Raw genomic sequence first — 21,468 nt, 5'->3', positions numbered from 1 at the left:
TTTGAGGAACGATTGTGACCCAGCTGCACTATTTATGCCCAAAATGTGCTACTCTCCTTGTCCACTCCAGTGTGTGCACACAGACTTCTCCAAATGTGCTGCTTTGTTCTCTGTATTCAGGTACTAGCAGCCTTATGGAAAAGGTAAGGGCTATAAGGGTGTCTTGGCTGTTGACATGAAAATAGACACTTTGTGCTGCAGAATTCCCCCATCCACTACTGCCATGAGAAATAGCTTTTTAAATTAGAGAAAGGGTCATCCAATTCCTGAGTACCGCCAGGATGTGCTCTGCAAGTAAGAACTATAGAATCTTCCTTTTGCTTTTAGACTCTGTGCTTTATTGACTATGGGTTTCAATCTTTTTAATAAATGCTTTAGCTGAGGGAATCATTAGATCATCTGGACTGGCTCTCTTGTGCTGCTATGTCTAGATGGAAGAGTAAAGGAGATAGTAACTGAAATAGCTGTCAGCTGAAAGATGAGTTTTCATGTCTGCTTTTCTTGTGACAGACAGAAATTCCGTAGTATGGCAAAAGAGTTTCATAAAGAATTGTCAAGTTCCAGATCATTGACAAATGTGGTAAGTTTAGTGGAGGCACATTTAGCAGTTGTTTCTGAAAACTGGGACCCATTTTTTCTTTTGAAGGTACAATCCTTGCCGCAATCCCCCCAGTTATGCTTATGTAGCTGTAGTTGCCTGGTGTTTTTGTGTAAGATCTATCATGGGAACAAGTTGGACTGGCCAAAGGTATCTTGAGAGCTGATATTACTAAGTAAAAAGTTGTTAAATTAAAAGAGCACACAGTGCTGAAGACGGGTGTGAAAACAACTTTTCACACATCCACTACCTACTTCGTCTGTATAAATCTCAGTTAAAACTCAAGTTTTCCCTTGGACTAGATTGTCATTTCTCTTAAGCAGTAGTGGTCAAAGGCTTGCCTGTTTAGGACTATAACTCTAGCTTGTGATTTCCTGCTTGGACTACTAAGCTGCATCAAGGGACTTTTAGCCAGATGCAGGGTTCATCTGGATCGCTCTTCTTGAAGGGCAGGTCACTAAGAATTTTTTCCCATTCAAAGCTATGTATTGAAAGAGTTTAATTTACATTTGGTATTTATGAAATCTTTTTCAGTTTGGAAAAAATGCGTTTTTAAAACCTACTGTAGTGTTCTGTGACAAAAATGGAAAACATGCCTCTGGTGGATTAAGGCCAAAGCAGACAAGGAGTGCAATCATCTTTCTGAAGTGCATCTGCCTGGATAACCTTTATCTCAATATGAAGTGTAATTTGTATGTAAAGATGGGAGGCATGAGTTCTAATCATGCATTCACTGAGTGTGCTACGTATGGTAACGAGATCATTGACAGACCATTAGAAACCTCCATGTTTGTCCAACAAACAAAGACCTTTCATAATCAAATATAAATCTGTCATAGAAATGTAGGTCTAGAAAGGACCTCTTGAGGTCATCTAGTCCTCACCCGCTTCCCTGCCCCTTAGGCCTGGTCTACACTAAGGGCGGAGGTCGAACTAGGGTACGCAAGTTCAGCTATGCGAATAGCGTAGCTGAACTCAAAGTACCCTAGTTCGACTTACTTACCTGTCCAGACGCGGAGGGGTCGAACTCCGCGGCTCCAAGGTCGACTCTGCCACCACCGTTCGCGGTGGTGGAGTTCCGGAGTCGACCGGAGCGCGTGGGGAGTTCAAACTATCGCGTCTTGATTAGACGCGATAGTTCGAACTCGGAGAAGTCGAACTCACTGCGTCGACCCGCGCGGTGAGTATGGACCTGCCCTTAGAACAGGACCAAGTATACCTAGATCATCCCTTACAGGTGTTTCTCTAACTTGTTCTTTAAAACCGCCAATGGGAGGGATTCCACAGTTTCCCTTGGTAACTTATTACAGTACTTAACTATCCTTATTAGGAAAAAACTTTCCAACACAGGAGGCAGCAAACAGAGCTGCTAACAGGGGAGTTTGAGTGGGAGTTCCCATTGGAGGAGCAGGTGAGTGTCTTTGCGTCTGTTTGTGTAGTGTTTGTCTCTCTCTGTAGAGGCCCGGAGGGGCAGACTGCTGAAGGGGCAGCCGAGCCTGGATTGGCTGAGCCCTGATTAGGGGGTGGAGCCAAGCTAGGAGGGACCTATAAAAGCGGCCGCCCAGCCAGGCAGCGGCACAGGAGGCAGCAAACAGAGCTGCTAACAGGGGAGTTTGAGTGGGAGTTCCCATTGGAGGAGCAGGTGAGTGTCTTTGCGTCTGTTTGTGTAGTGTTTGTCTCTCTCTGTAGAGGCCCGGAGGGGCAGACTGCTGAAGGGGCAGCCGAGCCTGGATTGGCTGAGCCCTGATTAGGGGGTGGAGCCAGGCTAGGAGGGGCCTATAAAAGCGGCCGCCCAGCCAGGCAGCGGCACAGCTGCGAGCAGCGGCACAGGAGGCAGCAAACAGAGCTGCTAACAGGGGAGTTTGAGTGGGAGTTCCCATTGGAGGAGCAGGTGAGTGTCTTTGCGTCTGTTTGTGTAGTGTTTGTCTCTCTCTGTAGAGGCCCGGAGGGGCAGACTGCTGAAGGGGCAGCCGAGCCTGGATTGGCTGAGCCCTGATTAGGGGGTGGAGCCAGGCTAGGAGGGGCCTATAAAAGCGGCCGCCCAGCCAGGCAGCGGCACAGCTGCGAGCAGCGGCACAGGAGGCAGCAAACAGAGCTGCTAACAGGGGAGTTTGAGTGGGAGTTCCCATTGGAGGAGCAGGTGAGTGTCTTTGCGTCTGTTTGTGTGGTGTTTGTCTCTCTCTGTAGAGGCCCGGAGGGGCAGACTGCTGAAGGGGCAGACGAGCCTGGATTGGCTGAGCCCTGATTAGGGGGTGGAGCCATAACATAAGAACATAAGAAAGGCCGTACCGGGTCAGACCAAAGGTCCATCTAGCCCAGTATCTGTCTACCGACAGTGGCCAATGCCAGGTGCCCCTGAGGGAGTGAACCTAAAAGGCAACGATCAAGTGATCTCTCTCCTGCCATCCATCTCCATCCTCTGACGAACAGAGGCTAGGGACACCATTCTTACCCATCCTGGCTAATAGCCATTTATGGACTTAGCCACCATGAATTTATCCAGTCCCCTTTTAAACATTGTTATAGTCCTAGCCTTCACAACCTCCTCAGGTAAGGAGTTCCACAAGTTGACTGTGCGCTGCGTGAAGAAGAACTTCCTTTTATTTGTTTTAAACCTGCTGCCTATTAATTTCATTTGGTGACCCCTAGTTCTTGTATTATGGGAATAAGTAAATAACTTTTCCTTATCCACTTTCTCAACATCACTCATGATTTTATATACCTCTATCATGTCCCCCCTTAGTCTTCTCTTTTCCAAACTGAAGAGTCCTAGCCTCTTTAATCTTTCCTCATATGGGACCCTCTCTAAACCCCTAATCATTTTAGTTGCTCTTTTCTGAACCTTTTCTAGTGCTAGAATATCTTTTTTGAGGTGAGGAGACCACATCTGTACACAGTATTCGAGATGTGGGCGTACCATGGATTTATATAAGGGCAATAATATATTCTCAGTCTTATTCTCTATCCCCTTTTTAATGATTCCTAACATCCTGTTTGCTTTTTTGACCGCCTCTGCACACTGCGTGGACATCTTCAGAGAACTATCCACGATAACTCCAAGATCTTTTTCCTGACTCGTTGTAGCTAAATTAGCCCCCATCATGTTGTATGTATAGTTGGGGTTATTTTTTCCAATGTGCATTACTTTACATTTATCCACATTAAATTTCATTTGCCATTTTGTTGCCCTAGCCAGGCTAGGAGGGGCCTATAAAAGCGGCCGCCCAGCCAGGCAGCGGCACAGCTGCGAGCAGCGGCACAGGAGGCAGCAAACAGAGCTGCTAACAGGGGAGTTTGAGTGGGAGTTCCCATTGGAGGAGCAGGTGAGTGTCTTTGCGTCTGTTTGTGTAGTGTTTGTCTCTCTCTGTAGAGGCCCGGAGGGGCAGACTGCTGAAGGGGCAGCCGAGCCTGGATTGGCTGAGCCCTGATTAGGGGGTGGAGCCAGGCTAGGAGGGGCCTATAAAAGCGGCCGCCCAGCCAGGCAGCGGCACAGCTGCGAGCAGCGGCACAGGAGGCAGCAAACAGAGCTGCTAACAGGGGAGTTTGAGTGGGAGTTCCCATTGGAGGAGCAGGTGAGTGTCTTTGCGTCTGTTTGTGTAGTGTTTGTCTCTCTCTGTAGAGGCCCGGAGGGGCAGACTGCTGAAGGGGCAGCCGAGCCTGGATTGGCTGAGCCCTGATTAGGGGGTGGAGCCAGGCTAGGAGGGGCCTATAAAAGCGGCCGCCCAGCCAGGCAGCGGCACAGCTGCGAGCAGCGGCACAGGAGGCAGCAAACAGAGCTGCTAACAGGGGAGCTTGAGTGGGAGTTTACAGGGGGAGGTGGAAGGGGGCGGCGCCGTGTCCCCTGTGTGTCCCTAGGTACAAGCACCGAGCGAGGCCGGGACAGCAGCAGCCATGAGCCAAGCCGTGGAGGACACACCGAGGATGAGAGCATGCAGCAGCCGCGGTATGTACCTGGTTCTAGCGGGGGACCCAGAGCAGTACTATGTATGCATGAAGTGTCGCCTAATAGAGCTGCTGGAGGAAAAGATCCAGGGCCTAGAGCTGCAGGTAGAAACCCTGATAGAGAATAGAAGGGGGTTCGAGCAGCTGATGGAGCAATGGCAAGCAGTAACTGAAGGGGAACGCCTAGGGGCACAGGGGGGAGCAGGGGCTAAGGCCAACAAGGCGGGACCGCCAGACGTGGAAGATGGGCGGTGGAAGCATGTGACAGTGAGAAGCAGGCCGAGGAAAAGGAGAGCCAGTGAGGGGGAAATAGAGCTAAGGAACAGGTTTGAAGGTTTGGAGAATGAGGAAGGGGTACAGCAGGTGGTAGCTGACGGTGGGAGGCCAAGGGAAAAGAGACGAGCGGCCAGTCCCATAGAAAGAGGGGAGGAGTCTATGGAAACAGCACCAAGTTTGGGCCCAGGGAGGTTACAGGATGGCTTAAGGGGAACCACAAGGGATGATAGGAATGGAAGGAGCGTGCGACGAGGGGGGACGGGGGATAGGTTAGAGGACCGCACTATCCCCAGGCAAAGGCAGGTCTACGTGATTGGGGATTCCATACTGAGAAGGTTGGATAGGCCTGTGACCAGGGCCCATCCGGAGAACAGAAGGGTGTGCTGTCTACCGGGCGCTAAAATACGGGATGTGGACCTGAGGTTGAAAAGAATCCTAAGAGGAGCAGGTAAGAACCCTTTGGTCATCCTTCATGTGGGAACGAATGACACTGCTAGATTCTCGCTAGACAGGATCAAGGGAGACTATGCCAGGTTGGGTAAGACGCTCAAGGAAATTGAGGCTCAGGTGATCTTCAGTGGGATCCTACCTGTCCCTAGGGAAGGGCGCCAAAGGGGTGAGAGAATCGTGACGATTAACAGTTGGCTGAGGGAGTGGTGTTACAAGGAGGGCTTTGGGATGTATGGGCACTGGGAGGCTTTTGGGGACAGACAACTGTTCTCACGGGATGGGCTCCACCTAAGTAGGGAAGGAAGTAGACTTCTAGGAGGGAGGCTGGCTCATCTGATTAAAAGAGCTTTAAACTAGACACGGAGGGGAGATGGTTGGGAGAGGTCCTGGTGCTCTCCACGCCAAATTCATACATTGGGAGTGAGAACAACAAGATAACAACAGATATAGCCAGAGGGGGGCAGGCAGGTGTACGGAAGGGGGGGGACGGATACTAGATCTACAGGTCATGCTGGTAGTACTGTGTCCCTACCGAGCGGGGTGAAAAGAGTGAGAGGAGCCCAACAGCAAAAGTTAGGATGTTTGTTCACCAATGCGAGAAGCTTAGGTAATAAAATGGAAGAACTGGAGCTCTTGGTCCGAGAATTGAAACCGGATATCGTAGGAATAACCGAACATGGTGGAACGGTAGCCATGACTGGAGTACAGGTATGCAAGGGTATGTGCTGTTTAGGAAAGACCGATGCAAAGGTAAAGGTGGGGGAGTAGCATTGTATATCAATAATGAGGTGAAATGTAATGAAATAACTAGCAATGCAATGGATAATACGGAGTCTGTCTGGGCAATGGTCACATTGGGGAAGAAAACTACTAGAGCCTCACCCGGGATAGTGATTGGGGTGTGCTATAGACCGCCGGGATCTAGCCTGGAGACGGATAGAGAGCTCTTTAATGTTTTTAAGGAGGTAAACACTAATAGGAACTGCTTGATCATGGGGGATTTTAACTTCCCGGATATAGATTGGGAGACAAATGCTAGTAACAATAATAGGGCTCAGCTTTTCCTAGACGTGATAGCTGATGAATTCCTTCATCAAGTGGTTGCTGAACCGACGAGGGGGGATGCCATTTTAGATCTGGTTTTGGTGAGTAACGAGGACCTTGTTGAGGAAATAGTTGTAGGGGACAACCTTGGCTCGAGTGATCATGAGCTAATTCGTTTCAAAATAAATGAGAGGATAATCAATATTGCATCTGAGACTAGGGTTTACGATTTCAAAAGGGCTAACTTTACTAAACTAAGGCGACAAGTTAGGGAAGTGGACTGGACTAACATATTTAGGGATCTAAAGGCGGATGACGCCTGGGGTTACTTCAGGTTGAAGTTGCAGGAGATGTCAGAGGCATGTATCCCGAGAAAGGGAAAACGGCTCGTAGGTAGCAGTTTTAGACCGAGCTGGATGAGCAAGCGTCTCGGAGGGGTCATTAAGAAAAAACAGAAAGCGTACCAGGAGTGGAAAATGGGAGGGATCAGCAAAGAAACCTACCTTATTGAGGTCAGAGGGTGTAGGGAAGCAGTGAGAAAGGCAAAGCGACGGGTGGAGATGGACCTAGCGAAGGGGATTAAAACCAATAGCAAAAGGTTTTTTAGCCATATAAATAGGAAGAAAACCAAGAAAGAAGAAGTGGGACCGCTTAAAACTTTGAACGGAGTGGAGATTAGGGATAATCTTGGAATGGCACAATATCTGAACGAATATTTTGCCTCGGTCTTCAATGAGGCTGATGAAGGGCTAAGGAATAGTGATAGAGGGACCGATGGGAATGAGGATATGGGGGTAGACATTACGGTATCAGAGGTGGAAGCCAAACTTGAACAGCTTAACGGAAGTAAATCGGGGGGCCCGGATAATCTTCATCCTAGAATATTAAGGGAATTAGCGAGTGATATTGCTAGCCCGTTAGCGATGATTTTTAATAAATCTCTAAATTCGGGGATTGTACCGTTGGACTGGAGATTAGCTAATGTAGTTCCTATATTCAAGAAGGGGGAAAAAAAGTGACCCGGGTAACTACAGGCCTGTTAGTTTAACATCTATAGTATGCAAAGTCATGGAAAAAATTTTAAAAGAGAGAGTGGTTACGGAGCAGGAGGCCGATGGCAACTGGGATAGTTTACAGCATGGATTTACGAAAGGTAGATCGTGCCAAACCAACCTGATCTCCTTCTTTGAGAAAGTAACAGATTTTTTAGACAAGGGAAATGCGGTGGATCTAATATATCTGGATTTCAGTAAGGCGTTTGATACGGTACCGCATGAGGAATTACTGGTTAAATTGGAAAAGATGGGGATTGAAATGAAAATCCAGAGGTGGATAAGGAGCTGGTTAAAGGGGAGACTGCAGAGGGTAGTATTGAAGGGGGAACTGTCGGGTTGGAGGGGGGTTACTAGTGGAGTTCCTCAAGGTTCGGTTTTGGGTCCTATTTTATTCAATCTATTTATTGCTGACCTGGGAACCAAGAGTAGGAGTGGGCTGATAAAGTTTGCGGATGACACTAAGTTGGGAGGTATTGCCAATTCGGAAAAGGATCGGGATATCCTCCAGGGAGATTTGGATGACCTTGTAAACTGGAGTATTAGTAACAGGATGAAATTCAATAGTGAGAAGTGTAAGGTTATGCATTTAGGGATGACTAACAAGAATTTTAGTTATAAGCTAGGGACGCACCAGTTGCAAGTAACGGAGGAGGAGAAGGACCTAGGAGTCCTGGTTGATCGTAGGATGACTATGAGCAGGCAATGTGATGTGGCCGTTAAGAAAGCAAATGCGGTCTTGGGATGCATTAGGCGGGGTATTTCTAGTAGGGATAAGGAGGTGCTAGTCCCGTTATATAAGGCGTTGGTGAGACCTCATCTGGAGTATTGTGTGCAGTTTTGGTCTCCCATGTTTAAGAAGGATGAATTCAAACTGGAACAGGTACAAAGAAGGGCCACTAGAATGGTCCGAGGAATGGAAGGCCTGTCGTATGAAAGGAGACTTGAGGAGCTCGGTTTGTTTTCCCTAACCAAAAGAAGGATAAGAGGAGATATGATTGCACTCTTTAAATATATCAGAGGGATAAATACAAGGGGAGGAATTATTTCAGCTCAGTGCTAATGTGGACACGAGGACAAACGGATATAAATTGTCAGTTAGGAAATTTAGACTAGAAATTAGGCGAAGGTTTCTAACTATCAGGGGAGTGCAATACTGGAACAGCCTACCGAGGGAAACAGTGGGGGCGAAGGACCTCCATGACTTCAAGACTAAGCTAGATAAGTTTATGGAGGAGATGGTATGATAGGATACCAGGCTTAGTCAACAGGTTAATTAAGTGCCACACTGGTAAATAGTACAATGAGTCAATGATATGATATTCTTAACCTTTTTCCAGAGGGTATGGCTGGAGAGTCTTGCCCGCATGCTCGGGGTTCAGCTGACCGCCATATTTGGGGTCGGGAAGGAATTTTCCTCCAGGGTAGATTGGCTGTGGCCCTGGAGGTTTTTCGCCTTCCTCCGAAGCATGGGGCAGGGGTCGCTTGCTAAAGGAGTGGGGGGATCGGCTAATGTGGCCTGCATCTTGCAAGAGGTCAGACTAGATGATCATATTGGTCCCTTCTGATCTATGATTCTATGATTCTATGATTTTAGTGAAAGGGGTTCATAGGTTGTTAAAGTTTGGGAAGCACTGCTCTAGATTAAGCCCTTTCCTTTTTGTCCTACCTTCAGTGGACATGAAGAATAATTTATAACTGTCCTCTTTACAACAGCCTTAAGTCTTCTTTTCTCAAGATTAAACATGCCCAGGTTTTTTTTTTAAACCTTTCCAAACCTTTGATAATTTTGGTTGCTCTCCTCTGGACTCTCTCCAATTTGTCCATATCTTTCTTAAAGTGTGGCACCCAAAACTGGATACAGTATTCTCGCTGAGACCTCCCCAGTGCCATGTAGAGAGGAGCAATGACTTCCTGAGTCGTACATAGGACTCTCTTGTTAATACACCCCAGAATGATATTTGCCTTTTTTGCATCTATCTCACATTGTAGGCTTGCCTTCAATTTCTGATCCATTAAACCCCCCCAGATCCTTGTCTGCAGTACTACTGCCTAGCCAGTTATTCCCCGTTCTGTACTTGTGTATTTGACTTTTTTCCTTCAGAAGTGTAGAACTTTACACTTGTTCTTCCTGAAGTGTATCTTGTTAATTTCAGACCAATCTTATTTGTCAAGGTCATTTTGAATTCTAATCCTGTTGTTCAAATAATTGGTGTCATGCAAATTTTATAAATATATTGTCCATTCTATTATCCAAGTCATTAATGAAATTATTAACTAGTACCAAGCCCAGGACAAACCCCTGTGGGACCCCAGATGTGTCCAGTTTCACAGTGAACCATTGATAACTACTTTTTGAGTACAGTCTTTCAACCAGGTTTTCACCCACCTTATAGTAATTTCCTCTAGACTACATTTTCCTAGTTTGCTCATGAAAATGTTATATGGTACTGTGTCAAATGCTTTGCTAAACTAAAATCAAAATTACTGTACTAAAATCAAAATATACCATGTCTATTGCTTTCCCCCATCCACTAGGCCAGTAACCCTGTCAAAGAAAACAAATCATGCCAAACTAGCCTAATTTCTCTTGTCAAATCCATCTGGCTCTTCCTTATGACCCTATTATCCTCTAGGTGCTTGTAAACTGATTGATTAATAATTTGTGCCAGAATCTTTCCAGGTATTGCAGTTAGGCTGACTGGTCTATAATTCTCCTTTTTGTTCCCCTTTTTAAAGATAGTTACTGTGTTTGCCCCTTTCCTATTCTTTTGGCTCTCACCCGTCCGCCATGAATTCTTGAAGATAATTGCTAAGAGTTCTGAGATTGCTTCAGTTTGTTCCCTAAGTACCCTAGGGGTACTTCATCAGGTCCTGCCACATCTAACTTACGTAAATATTCTTTAACCTGTTCTTTCCTTATTCTGATTTGCATTTCTCCACCCTTGTTAATATTAATTGTGTTGAGTATCTGGTCACTGTTAATCTTTTAGTGAAGACTGAAGCAAAATAGGGGTTAGACACCTCAGCTTTCTTGGTGTCAACAGTTATCTCTTTTTCCCATCTTTCTCTTGCTCCTAATGTATTTCTAGAACCTCTTTTCATTTCTGTTTGTGTCTCCTGCTAGGTGTAATTCATTCTGTGCCTTAGCCTTTCTGATTTTGTCCCTACATGCTTGAGCTTTTTTGTACTCCTCCTTAGCAATTTGTCCATGTTCCGCTTTTTGTAAGTTTCCTTTTTAAAAAAAATTTTCAGGTCATTAAAGAGCTCCTGATGGAGACACATTGGCCTCTTACTATTGTTGCTTTTTAGCCTTTGCAACCTAGGTGGTGGTGGTTTCAGAATAGATACAAAGAACTGAATAGAGAGACCAGTCATCTTGGCCCCAGCGGCAGTACCTCCAACTTGGAGTTGGAATCTTTGATTATTAATTCATATTTATAGAAGAGGTTTTTGATTTAATACAACAGTGCTGCAGCTTAGCTGTGCCAGTCTTCTGGATAGCAGATAATTAGAGTTAAGAGTTGTCAATGTGGTACCTTTCTGGAGCAATAAATTAATGTATACAAACACTAATAGCAGCCAAAATCCCCTTTGTTGCTGGCGCTGCAAGGTGGGGATTTTACCTCAACACCATTATTCACTGCACCCGATTCTCCTCTCATTTACACTGTTGTAATTCTGTTGGTTTCAGTGCAATTTCTCCTTATTTTCCCCTGCTGTAGGTAAAAGGAGAATCAGCCTCCCTATCCTGACTCAGCATGTGTAACTTGCCATGCAATCTACAGCTTGCTAGTGAGCAGGGTACTACTACTACTTAACTACCAAAGATGATTGAAATCACTGCCCTCTATGGCTGTGTGTAATGAGTTGCTATCACAATTTGCACCTTTGTTGGCAGCCTTAGAGAGAGGCCACAGAGGTTGAAGTAACTTCTCACTCCTTGGTGATCCAGTTGGGATAAAGGGAAGCCTGCACTTCTGCTGCCTGTGCTGTTCCTACCATGTGGACAGACAAAATTTCAGCCTCTGGAGAGCTCAGTTTGGGACTTTGCATATGTGCAAAAATTTCACTTTAGGGAAAAGAGATCTCTTAACTAACCAAACAGAATTCCTCTGTATATGTGGCGAGGAGGGCGGGAACTGGAGGCTGTTTAAGATTTCTTTTAAAAGACTATGCGGTGGGAGATGTCCAAGGCCTTGCAGGCTGGCTTCCCTCTGGAGGAGAGGTCAGTGACACTGAGGACAGGTATATTCTAAAGTGCATGACTGCTTTTTGCTCTCAGCCCCTTTCTCCCGTGGCCGCAGCTGGGAGGGGGGGGTTGAGAGCTTGGCCCCAGCTGGGGTGGGGGAGGGGGTGGGTGGGCTGAGAGCTCTCTGCCCTGGCTGGAGCTCTGAGGCCAGAGCCCCTCCCATGTTCTGCCCCTTTCCCCTGTGCCCCCACCCCATTCCATCCCTTTCCCTGTGGCCCCGCCCTATTCCACACAAGGCCCTGTCCCTGTTCTGCCCCTTCCCCCATGGCCCCACCCCTGTTCTGCCCTGACGCCACCTTGTCTCCACTGAGGCCCCGCCCCCACTTGCTCCCCCCCCTCACTGTGTTCCTGAGATTAGAAAAGGCTCCAGGGCCACGGCAAGGAGCAAGAGTTCCTCCAGCCCTGGGGCCGTGGTGGGGGGATATTTCAGGGGCCCCCAAATCCGCCACAGCCCCCCACCCAGTGGCATGAGGTTTGGGGAGGCTTAGCCTCCCCTAGCCTCCATTACGCACCACCCATGTCTAAGTGGAACTTATTTTATTTACATACATACATAAGTCCTGAACTGAGATGGTCAAACAGCATGCAGGACAGTTCTTCCTTTCAGCCTGACACCAAATGCCCAGTTCCCAGGTACTTCAAGAATCGACTCCAATCAGAGACCAAGGTAGAGAGCACACTCTCTTGCTGCTTGCCCAGCTCCCTCTGCTCAGAACCTTGCATAACAAAAACTACCATCACCACAAGATTTCTTCCCACAGCTAAACATTTGCTCGCATGCCAAGAAAAAACTAGACGGACTGTGCAGCGCCACCTGGTGACATGTTGCCAGTAACCATATATTATTTTGTAAAAAGAGCAATTTTGAGTTTTTGATGAGGCCTGGGTGAATAATTGCTTAATTTTTTTTGAAAAAGCAATTAAATGGTATCTCAAAATTCACTGAATAAATGCTTGAAAACTATTTTGTCATGCTAAAACTGCATGAATAATACAAAAATGATTGAATAATTTATTGAAAATATATTATGAAATGAATTGAATGAATTATTCAGCAAATATGTTTGACCTGCTCTAGCTCTGACTAATAATATGGAATAATAAATTATAAGTAGGGCAAAGCAGCAACACCACTTCCATTGATTTTTTGGTTGCTGCTAGATACCATGTACTAAAATGTCCCGATGTCTTTGGTAGTTTTCCACTATGATTAGTAAATTCTGATATCCAGGGACAAAATACTAATGACACATTAGCATTGCTGAATGCAGCCATTCCAAAATAGTTTGATACCAGGGTCAAGTCATCAAATCAGGATATTTTGGAGGATTATTAAGATTTTAATTTTTCTCCTTTGATGTTTCTCATAAAGTGACAAACAATTCCAGCATATCAAATGTTTTTGAACCATGTTTCTGAAGCCTTTTAAAATCTTAATTTCAGTTCTGCTTTGCAAAAACTGTAAGAATATGCAAACTCTTAACATGATTTTTTTATTAAAATGCTCTGTCTGATAAATGTTTTTTTACCAAGACTTCTAAGTGCATTAAAATGCATTAGTCACATGCCCATCACTGTAACAATAGGTGCCATGCATTTGAACAGTCAGTGATTCATTACTTGCAGTTATGGTGCCAGTTAGCAAGGAGAGTTCAACTGAACAAGAAAAACCACCCATTTTTTGAATTCCTCTTTCCCTTTTTCTCCTTCCCCATTAAACATTTTGAAAATATAGAGCTAAATGAACAATTCCATTAGTAGGTTCTTGCCACAAATACAAATTTAAAACCATTTTGTCCAAATTTAAGTTGACACAACTCTGTCTGGCTTATCAAAATGAGAACCCACAGGAGTCTCATTGTAGCTTTTTAACACATTCTGTCTCACTATAAAGAAGTGTGTGCACGGTTGGGGACAGCTTTTAAGTACCTCTTGTGGAAACACTGGGAACAAGATAGTTCAATGAGAGAATTAAAGTAATGAGTGTGGAATCAATGTCAGAGTCAGAGAAGAGGTCCTCTAACTTCCCCTACTGAGAAACAAATGATAGCACAGGATGCACTTGACACCATTTTAGGTTCATTATTACAGAAATAGTAAGGGGCAAAACACATTTGAGACTTGCTGCTGTACATCCGATGTCTTCACTACCTGAGACTTCACAATGAGCTTGCTTTTAAAATGTTACTTAGTTTTTTCTACCTCTGGCACAGTGTGAAGTGAAGAAAGGAAATAGCTATGAGACTAAGGTACTTAGAGACTTGCTCTCATAGGCTGGGTCTACATCAGGAAATTAGGTTGGTAGAACTACATTGCTCAGAGTGTGAAAAATCCACACCCTTGAATGATGCAGTTAAATGACCCAACCCCCAGTGTAGACAGCAGCAGGCTGATGGGAGAATTCTCCCGTTGACCTAGCTTCCGCCTCTTGGGGAGGTGGATTACTATGCCAATGGCAGAAGCCCTCCTGTCAGCATAGGTAGTGTCTTTACTGAGGTGCTACAGCAGTGTAGCTACAGCAGTACATGTGCGCTGCTGCAGCGTTTTAAGTGTAGACAAGTCATTAGTATTCAAACACTTATAGCTTCATCCAAAGCCTATTGAAATGCATGGGAGACTTTACACCGACTTCCGTGGGCTTTGGATTAGGCCTTTATTATTTAACTATCACATTTTAAATCAAAAGTGTACCCTTAAAGGACTATTGTGTGTGTGTGTCTCTGTCTCTCAGTTAATCTGTGAAAACATATTGGGTTTTATAAAACTTTTTATTTTACACAATATTAATTTAGGGCCCAACCTACTTGAAAGTGGGTAAAACTTTCAAAAGCACCTAAATCATGTTGTAACCTACATTCCATTGACTTTCTATGGGCCTTAGACTCTTAAGTCACATTGGCACTTTTGTGGCTCTTATGTTTTGGGCACAATAATGAGTGAAAATAGTATTTTGTAATATTTTCAGCTAAACCATATTGATGAATTGCAACTTCTTCCTAAGGATTCTGACTTCAGTGGGACTGCTTATGTGCTGAAAATTAAGCTAAGTGCTTTGCTAGGTCAGAGCCAGAATGTGCAGCACTTTACAGGCTCCAGCTCTGAACCAAAAATTTATCTGGTTTAAAAACAAAGATGAAAGTTGTCAGCTTGGCAGTGTAAACTTCCTCTAATCTTTCCTTTTCAACCTGGCCTTGGAGGAATTAAGACTAATGAACATACTGTAGTGAACCAGTTGGGTTGTTACTGGGCTCCATGTTAACCTCCAGTAATCAAGAAATCCTCTGTCTTATTTGAAATGTGCAAGTGTTCTTGGGAGCACACCAAGAGCTTAAAGCCTACAGTTTGGAGTGCCTACAATGGTTGTCTCTCTGAGGTTGTGCTACAACCAGCATGCTACCACATTTGGGGAACTGGTGTATCACAACATCTGGAGTGACACACCCTGCAATGGAGTCAGTTACGCTATGCTAATTTAGTCTCCTTTTCCATTCCTGGTCTCTCTGCAACTGACAATGAAGGTGCCAAATGGAGTGGTGATGATATGTGATAGGAATACTTCTCTGTTAGAAATTGGTCTGAGACAATCCATTCACTTTACATAGGTTAGAAATCAACCCTTGTATTATGTTCTGTCACTACTAATGCTAGATTTAAAAAAGTGACTTAGAGCTGAAGGCCAGTACCATTCATGTGCACCATGATTCTGTTGCAGTGCAGCAAAGAATGAGCTGTAGAATGGTGCTGCATTACAAGAGATTGTATTTATAGAGAAATATTAATCTGCTTAGCTGTGATACAGAATTATTTCCTTCCTTCCTTCCATTTGGAAGATTCCTTTGGAAATATAATGGGCAAGACTGAACTACTCCAGAATTGCTATGTAGAGACGACTAGTCTTATGTAAAGAAATAACTGGACTGATCAGTGAATGCAAACTGACAAGAATGCTGTAAACTCCACAGAATGCACAATTTAATAAACTCTGTTCGTTCTATCTATCTATCTATAACTGTTTTATAGTGCTTTCCACAAATACATATGCTCTTTGCCAGTATGGAAACTTTTTGCGATGGAATTTTTAAATTTTATTTATTTATTTATTTATTTTTACAGCCAGCCATTAATCTTGACGTGCGAAGGGAAAAGATATAATCCTCTTTAGAAAAAAACTATCAAATAGTGCACTGAGACATCCTAGAAACAAAGTTATGTCAGATCAAAGTAAATTGCAACAATTCATCTTGTACACTTTAAACTACCATGCTGAGTCTCAAAAGAAAAACTCAATCCTTTTCCGCTCAGCCCACCAGACTGCATGTTCAAAAGGTAAGAAGCTGTTCTCATTATGAATCAACTGTTAATTATATTTCAAAAATAAGGTGCTTAATAACATTGGCTGAATTTTTTTTAAAAAATGTTATTCTCCTGATTGGGACTTGTTCATATATTTTTTCAAGGGTACATAATTTATTATCTGCATATTATAATAGATCATATGGAACATGAGACCTTGATCATTAAAATTAAATTTAACCAAGTTTACCAACATCTTCCTTTTAAATGTGCAGCACAGTGTCTTTCATTAATGTCGCTTTAAATCCAAGGTTATTACAAAATTTTACTTCACCACCAGGCAATAAAAAATAATATTCACCACCTAGTCCATAGTGTTTTTGAAGCACATAGCAGGGTACACATACATGTTTACTCTTGTGATTGAATAATTTATTTAATTTAAATTATTATGTTGGCAGGTGTTAATGCTGATTGATGTGCTAGCCACTTTTAATTCAGGATAAACAGAAGGAGCAATTAATCTGTGCAGTGAGAGCAGAAAGTCACTACCAATGTCCGTCAGCCTCAGAGCAATGCTGATTAGAATCATAGGACTGGGAGGAGCCTTGAGATGTCATCTAGTCCAGTCCCCTGCACTCATGGAAGAACTAAGTACTATCTAGACCATCCCTGACAGGTGTTTGTCTAACCTGCTATTAAAAATCTCCGATGATGGAGATTCCACAACCTCCCTAGGCAACTTATTCCAGTGCTTAACCACCCTGACAGTTAGGAAGTTTTTCCTAATGTCCAGCCTAAACCTCCCGTTTCTGCAATTTAAGCCCATTGCTTCTTGTCCTATCCTCAGCAGTTAAGAAGAACACTTTTTCTCCCTCCTCCTTGTAACAACCTTTTATGTACTTGAAAACTGTTATCATGTCCCCCCTCAGTCTTCTCTTTTCCAGAAGCGAAACCGTGTGGGCCTGGGGCTTTCCCTGGGGTTGATTGTAAAGGCAGGGACTTCGATTTGATTGGTTGTAGATGTGTGTGCAGGGCAGAAAGCAAGAGATGCAGTTGTGAGCGTGACCCAAGAGGGAGTAGAGGCACTGTACTTGCTGGAAGGGCAGGCTTGGATTTCTTAGTGTGGAAACTGCCTGCCTCCTGTCTGTTTCTACTGTAAAAAGGGAAATAGGATGTAGGTGCAATCCTGTTTATATACAAAGAAGGTACACAAGGAAATACCGGAGTCTTATCATCAATTTCTTCCCCCAGTGGAAACATCCTGGAAATGCCCCAAATAGTGGCTAGCACTTAGACCAAAAAAGGGGCAATTTATATATGTACTGTGTACTGCACAATCCTGATTATAGTCTCATTTAACTGAGATTTGATTATGGCCCCAGGGCTTTATTGTGTCTTTCTGATAAAGGCACTTGCCAGAGCATGGCACCATGTGCTACTGTGTTGATTGTGCTCCCGATCTCCTAATTATGGAGCATAGCCTCTGCTGGCTAACCAACATATCTTCAGTGTCTAGGGGTCTTCAAAACACCACCTCTATTCCAGAGCTGCTTAATGTCGGAAAAGGTTTTCACTACACTCGAGCCCCCAAAGTGCAGTCTGAAGTGGGTACAACTAGCACTGGGAAAGTTAATCAGCTTGTCTTCATTAAGCTGTAGGTTCCCTCCACCCCAGATGGCAGTGTCTGCACCAACGCTAGATAGCTCACCTAGCTCTAAGATTATGGGAGCCTTTGAAGTGTACACTCCAGACCTCAAACCTGGTACTCTAGCTTTCTTTGTTGTTGACACTCCCCGTAGACTTAGGTTACTCCTGAGACCTCTGAATAACTTGGAGGGCTGTGTGTGTGTGCGCGCGCGTGTGTGTGAGTCTGAACTACATGAAAACTCCTTTCTGCTTTTGAAAAAAAGTAGACATGGAGTTTGATCCTGCAGAGCAGAGATGTGGAGTTCTACATGTGTGAGCGCAAGTTTAAATGGTGATGAGAAGGGCCGTGAATTTAGCAAGGTACTTTTAAGCATTCCCCAAATTTAAGCATTTTTGCTGATATGCTTAAATACGTTGCTGAATAAGAGCCTAGGATTTGGAGCTCAGAGGAACCTAATCCTGCTCTGAGTGAGCTATATGTTAGACTGGGATTGTTGGATTTGGCAATATCTACACTTTCGAAAGCTTATGCTCCAATACATCTGTTAGTCTTTAAGGTGCCACAGGACTCATTGTTGCTTTTTACAGATCCAGACCAACACGGCTACCCCTCTGATACTAGAAACTTCATGGTTATACTTATCTTCAACACTAAGTTAATACAAGCACCAGTTGAATGTTCTCAGCTTAAATTGGATTTCTAGGACCCCAAAGGCAAGGGCGCGTAATTAAAATGCTGAAGACTTAAAAATAAACTTGAGAGGAGTTGTGTGAAACACCATTGACCAGTCAAAGCCCTGGTGTACACTACAGGGTTAGGTCGAATTTAGCCACGTTAGGTCGATTTTATAATGACTGCGTCTACACAAGCAACCCCATTCCGTCGACCTAAAGGACTCTTAAAATCAGTTTCTGTACTTCTCCCCGGCGAGGGGAGTAGCACTAAAATCAATCTTCCTGGGTTGAATTTGGGGTAGTGCGGATGCAAATTGACATTGGCCTCCAGGAGCTAGCCCAGAGTACTCCAATGTGACCGCTCTGGACAGCACTTTCAACTCTGATGCAATAGCCAGGTACACAGGAAAAGCCCTGGGTACTTTTGAATTTCATTTCCTGTTTGGTCAGCGTGGCGAGCTCAGCAGCACAGGTGACCTTGCAGTCCCCCAAGAATTGCAAACGAGCTCCAGCATGGACTGAACGGGAGACACTGGGTCTGATTGCTGTATGGGGAGAAGAATCTGTGCAGGCAGAACTCTGATCAAAAAGAAGAAATGCAAATATATATGCCAAAAATCACACAGGGCATGATGGACAGAGGCTACAACAAGGACACACAGCAGTGCCACGTGAAAGTCAAGGAGCTCAGGCAAGCCTACCAAGACAAAGGAGGCAAATGGTCGCTCCAGGTCAGAGCCCCAGACGTGCCGCTTCTATGATCAGCTGCATGGTGTTCTGGAGGGGACCCTACCACTACCCCACCACTGTCCATGGACACCTGCAAGGGGGGAAATCTCATGCAACACAGAGAAGGATTTTGTGGATGATGCTGATGAGGAGAATGTGCAGCAGGCAAGCAGTGAATCCGTTCACCCTGGCAGCCAGGACCTTTTCATCACCCTGGAGCCAATACCCTCCCAAGGCGGGATCCCCGACCCTGAAGGCAGAGAAGGCCCCTCTGGTGAGTGCACATTTGTAACTACAGTACAGAGTTTAAAAGCAATAGTGTTTAATGTTTGATTTGCCCTGAAGAACTGGGATGCATTCATGGCCAGTACAGCTACTGGAAAAGTCTGTTAACACGTCTGGAGATGGAGCAGGAATCCTCCAGGGACATCTGCATGAAGCTCTCCTGGAGATACTCTGAAAGCCTTTGCAGAAGGTTTCTGGGGAGGGCTGTCTTATTTCGTCCTCCACGGTAGGACACTTTACCACGCCAAGCCAGTAGCAAGTAGTCTGGCATCATTGCAGCACAAAGCATTGCAGTAAATAGTCCTGGGTTCTGGTCGCATTCAAGCAACATTCAGTCTATATCTTTCTGTGTTAGCCTCAGGAGAGTGATATCATTTACGGTCACCTGGTTGAAATAGGGGAATTTTTGTAAGGGATCAGTAAAAGGGAGGGCAAAGGAGGGCGTTGCAAACATTCCCACATGTTATGAAGGCATTAGAAGCCAAACCCACATACCCTTTGGCTTACCATGGCTGCCTGGAAACCAAATTCTGTTGCCCAGTCATGTGTGAAGTGTCACTATATTGGCAGATGCTCAATATAAAAGGCAAAATGTGACCTTGTACCTAAAGCACATGTGCTCGATGCTGTAAATTGCTTGATTCACTGTGAAAGAGTCTCCCTTTTGTTCTCAGAAATGTATCATCTTAAATTTTACTCTCCCTTTTTATCCCCCACAGGTGCAAATGTTTCTATGATCCCTCTATCATCTCTGTCCCTGAGGTTATCGCAGATTAGAAGGTGAAAAAAACGCACTCATGATGACACGTTTTCCAAGCTCATGCAGTCTTCCCGCATTGATAGGGCACAGCTTAATGCATGGAGGCATTCAGTGGCTGAGGCCAGGAAAGCATTAAGTGAGCGCGATGAGAAGAGGCAGGATGCAATGCTGAGGCAAACAGACATGCTCAGGTGTCTGGTGCAGCTACAGGAAAGCCAACAAGAGCACAGACCACCGCTGCATCCACTGTACAACTGCCTGGCCTCCTCACCCAGGTGCACTCCAGAGGGTGGCCCAAGCAACAGCAGGCTGTCATTCAAACAGTTTTGATTTTTAGTGTGGCTACAATGAGCAATGTAGCCTTGTCTTTCCCTCCTCCCTCACCCCACCCCACCCGGGCTACCTTGTCAGTTATCTCCCTTTTTTTAAATTAATAAAGCAAGTACGCATGGTTTCAAAACAATAGTGACTTTATTTCCTTTGCCAGCTGTGATCGAAGAGGGGAGGGTGGTTGGCTTAGAGGGAGTTAAAATCAACAAAGGAGGGGGCGGGGGGGGCTGCATCAAGGAGAAACACACACAACTGTTACACCGTAGCCTGGCCAGTCATGAAACTGGTTTTCAAAGCCTCTCTGATGCGCAGTGCACCTACCTGTGCTCTTATAATCGCCTTGGTGCCTGGCTGTTCAAAATTGCCAGCCAGACGATTTGCCTCAACCTCCCACCCCGCCATAAACGTCTCCCCGTTACTCTCACAGATATTATGGAGCACACAGCAAGCAGCAATAACAATGGGAATATCGCCACTCGCTTCTCAACAGTCAGTGCAGCTCTCATCTTGGTATTCCTGCTCTTCAGGGTGGGGGAAAGCAACTCACAGAGTTCCAGGAAAATGGCCTTATGCATCCGAAAGTTTTGCAGCCACTGGGAATCATCCCATACTTGCATGACTTTAAATGTCCCTTGCACAGTAGGCGAGTACAGCGTCATCTTCCGCCTCAATTTCAGCATAGACATTGCGGAGGAGGCCCCATTCTTGTATGAAGGACTATGATTGGCCTCTCGTGCAGGTTTGGAAAGTCAAACTACTCGAGTTATCATCTTGTTAGAAATTTCAGCCTCTTTTTGCAGCCTTTAAGCCAAAGTCTTTCTTTGGTTTTACAATAAGCTTAGAGAACCATAAGGCAGCTACAGTTAAAGCACTAAGCAATATTTATGTTCAGTCACTTACTGGCTACCCAACGTTTAGATAATAGCACTCAGCTTTTTAAATGGGAAGCAGTCTTTTCACACGTCTTTTCAAGGTAAAAAGGTGTCCTTAGTCAGGCAACCTCCTGCAAGTGATAAAAGTTCTAATGGATAGAGTTACTCCTAGCAAACAGATGAAAATGTCATTTTAAAAAAAAAAAGCTGTCACCTTTTGCTCCGTTTAATGGAAGCATGGCTTTATTTTTCACCCGGGT

At 44.8% G+C, this 21,468-nt stretch overlaps 1 long non-coding RNA gene across 1 annotated transcript in view; it reads left to right on the top strand.

Moving 5' to 3' along the window:
* The window catches only part of LOC123343695, an 81,520-nt gene extending 63,293 nt beyond the window's left edge, over nt 1-18,227 (top strand). Inside the window, exons 2-3 of the long non-coding RNA XR_006572322.1 lie at nt 15,728-15,940; nt 18,146-18,227. This is a non-coding gene — a long non-coding RNA (uncharacterized LOC123343695). The remainder of the gene's footprint in view (nt 1-15,727; nt 15,941-18,145) is intronic.
* The last annotated feature ends 3,241 nt before the right edge of the window (nt 18,228-21,468 follow it).

Source organism: Mauremys mutica, chromosome 11, assembly GCF_020497125.1.
Source record: "Mauremys mutica isolate MM-2020 ecotype Southern chromosome 11, ASM2049712v1, whole genome shotgun sequence".
NCBI classification, from domain to species: domain Eukaryota; kingdom Metazoa; phylum Chordata; order Testudines; family Geoemydidae; genus Mauremys; species Mauremys mutica.
The sequence above is the reverse complement of the archived record's forward strand: the minus strand, read 5'-3'. Positions and strand labels throughout refer to the sequence as shown.